At 45.6% G+C, this 2,500-nt stretch overlaps 7 non-coding genes across 7 annotated transcripts in view; 2 read left to right on the top strand and 5 right to left on the bottom strand.

The window, feature by feature from the left end:
- Positions 1 to 93: 93 nt before the first annotated feature.
- On the bottom strand, positions 94 to 179 carry TRNAY-GUA (transfer RNA tyrosine (anticodon GUA)). Its single transcript is given in 2 exon segments — positions 94 to 129; positions 143 to 179. It is a non-coding gene; the product is annotated as a tRNA-Tyr (tRNA).
- Positions 180 to 290: 111 nt separating this feature from the next.
- Positions 291 to 363, bottom strand: TRNAA-AGC (transfer RNA alanine (anticodon AGC)). Its single transcript has one exon. It is a non-coding gene; the product is annotated as a tRNA-Ala (tRNA).
- Positions 364 to 1,147: 784 nt separating this feature from the next.
- Positions 1,148 to 1,221, top strand: TRNAN-GUU (transfer RNA asparagine (anticodon GUU)). The gene has a single exon. It is a non-coding gene; the product is annotated as a tRNA-Asn (tRNA).
- Positions 1,222 to 1,411: 190 nt separating this feature from the next.
- TRNAY-GUA (transfer RNA tyrosine (anticodon GUA)) lies at positions 1,412 to 1,497 on the bottom strand. Its single transcript is given in 2 exon segments — positions 1,412 to 1,447; positions 1,461 to 1,497. It is a non-coding gene; the product is annotated as a tRNA-Tyr (tRNA).
- A 111-nt stretch (positions 1,498 to 1,608) lies between these two features.
- Positions 1,609 to 1,681, bottom strand: TRNAA-AGC (transfer RNA alanine (anticodon AGC)). Its single transcript has one exon. It is a non-coding gene; the product is annotated as a tRNA-Ala (tRNA).
- A 470-nt stretch (positions 1,682 to 2,151) lies between these two features.
- Positions 2,152 to 2,223, bottom strand: TRNAM-CAU (transfer RNA methionine (anticodon CAU)). Its single transcript has one exon. It is a non-coding gene; the product is annotated as a tRNA-Met (tRNA).
- A 240-nt stretch (positions 2,224 to 2,463) lies between these two features.
- The window catches only part of TRNAN-GUU (transfer RNA asparagine (anticodon GUU)), a 74-nt gene continuing 37 nt past the window's right edge, over positions 2,464 to 2,500 (top strand). The window contains exon 1 of the tRNA in view: positions 2,464 to 2,500. This exon is cut by the window's right edge and continues 37 nt beyond it. This is a non-coding gene — a tRNA (tRNA-Asn).

Raw genomic sequence — 2,500 nt, 5'->3', positions numbered from 1 at the left:
AGATAGAAGTAGGAAGAAGAAGAGCTAAGAGCGCGGCAGGCAACGCGCTTACGGTCAGTTTGAAAGGTCCAATGTGATGTGATAGCAAAAAGGTCCTTCGAGCCGGAATTGAACCAGCGACCTAAGGATTGCTAATTTTTGACTACAGTCCTCCGCTCTACCAGCTGAGCTATCGAAGGCTGGCCTGTGCAACGGGCGTACGCTATCTAGACTTGCATGTGAGCGTGGCCGCCCCAGGAAGACAAGATCTTTTTCCTTCCTTTCATGAAAAATGAAGACAACTTAAGCTCTGGAGGATGCGGGCATCGATCCCACTACCTCTCGCATGCTAAGCGAGCGCTCTACCATTTGAGCTAATCCCCCGCCTACTATGGGAAGTTCAAGACTTAGTTCTTGGGACTCATCTCGCACCTCAACTTTACAGGCAACCTTTCAACATAAACTTAACTCTTCTGTTATAGCAACTCCGTTTGTTTTTTTTTTTTTTTTTTTTTTTTTTAAAGTCAGACATCGCATTTTAATGATTTTTCCTGACACTTAAAAGAAAAAACAAAATAAAACCTATGCCATAACCCCATCTGGATTTCAAAAAAGTAGAAAAAAAAAAAAGAAAGGAAGAAACAAGAAGAACCATCTTGTTACAGGTTTTTAAGATGGCCACTCAACCTAAGAACAGGCTGACATGGCCCATTCTGTTGGGGGGTTTACTTTGCAGCAGTCACCTCGTTCGCATCACAGACGAGACAGCTAGTGTTACAATGTAAGCTCACACCTCTAGAAGGATTTCAATAGAAGAGAACTGCTAAACTGATAAAATAAATAGAAATCCCAGCACTTAGCAGAGGATGGTTTCGATCCATCGACCTCTGGGTTATGGGCCCAACACGCTTCCGCTGCGCCACTCTGCTGCCGTTGATTGCTGGCTGAGGAGAAGTTCTAACTTTTCTCTGAGCGCCATCAAGTCGATAACAGGGAGGCGCACTCTGTCTTGCCATCCATGGAGGAGTTTAGCAGCCAAGCCATTTGTTGGTGATTAGGGGCCCACAGCTTTTTTTGTTTTTCTTTTTCCATTTTGCTGTTCGGAAGGTCATCTGAGAGAGATGCCCTTAAAATGATGGACCTTTCCCTTAACACTGCTGGACGTGCCGTCTCTGTGGTGCAATCGGTTAGCGCGTTCGGCTGTTAACCGAAAGGTTGGTGGTTCAAGCCCACCCAGGGACGTTCCCAGCCTCTTTCCTTGCCCTGCATCTCGCACTTAAAGATGCTCATCTTGGCTGCGCTCTCCACTGAAAGAAAGTTTTAAAAACAAAGTCATCGTAGATAGAAGTAGGAAGAAGAAGAGCTAAGAGCGCGGCAGGCAACGCGCTTACGGTCAGTTTGAAAGGTCCAATGTGATGTGATAGCAAAAAGGTCCTTCGAGCCGGAATTGAACCAGCGACCTAAGGATTGCTAATTTTTGACTACAGTCCTCCGCTCTACCAGCTGAGCTATCGAAGGCTGGCCTGTGCAACGGGCGTACGCTATCTAGACTTGCATGTGAGCGTGGCGGCCCCGGGAAGACAAGATCTTTTTCCTTCCTTTCATGAAAAATGAAGCCAACTTAAGCTCTGGAGGATGCGGGCATCGATCCCGCTACCTCTCGCATGCTAAGCGAGCGCTCTACCATTTGAGCTAATCCCCCGCCTACTATGGGAAGTTCAAGACTTAGTTCTTGGGACTCATCTCGCACCTCAACTTTACAGGCAACCTTTCAACATAAACTTAACTCTTCTGTTATAGCAACTCCGTTTTTTTTTTTTTTTTGTTTTTTTTTTTAAAGTCAGACATCGCATTTTAATGATTTTTCCTGACACTTAAAAGTAAAAACAAAATAAAACCTATGCCATAACCCCATCTGGATTTCAAAAAATAGAAAAAAAAAAAAGAAAGGAAGAAACAAGAAGAACCATCTTGTTACAGGTTTTTAAGATGGCCACTCAACCTAAGAACAGGCTGACATGGCCCATTCTGTTGGGGGGTTTACTTTGCAGCAGTCACCTCGTTCGCATCACAGACGAGACAGCTAGTGTTACAATGTAAGCTCACACCTCTAGAAGGATTTCAATAGAAGAGAACTGCTAAACTGATAAAATAAATAGAAATCCCAGCACTTAGCAGAGGATGGTTTCGATCCATCGACCTCTGGGTTATGGGCCCAGCGCGCTTCCGCTGCGCCACTCTGCTGCCGTTGATTGCTGGCTGAGGAGAAGTTCTAACTTTTCTCTGAGCGCCATCAAGTCGATAACAGGGAGGCGCACTCTGTCTTGCCGTCCATGGAGGAGTTTAGCAGCCAAGCCATTTGTTGGTGATTAGGGGCCCACAGCTTTTTTTTGTTTTTCTTTTTCCATTTTGCTGTTCGGAAGGTCATCTGAGAGAGATGCCCTTAAAATGATGGACCTTTCCCTCAACACTGCTGGACGTGCCGTCTCTGTGGCGCAATCGGTTAGCGCGTTCGGCTGTT

The sequence above is a fragment of the Leptodactylus fuscus genome, chromosome 10 (genome assembly GCF_031893055.1).
Source record: "Leptodactylus fuscus isolate aLepFus1 chromosome 10, aLepFus1.hap2, whole genome shotgun sequence".
Classification (NCBI taxonomy): domain Eukaryota; kingdom Metazoa; phylum Chordata; class Amphibia; order Anura; family Leptodactylidae; genus Leptodactylus; species Leptodactylus fuscus.
Note: the sequence above shows the minus strand (reverse complement) of the source record. Positions and strands in the feature narration are given on the sequence as shown.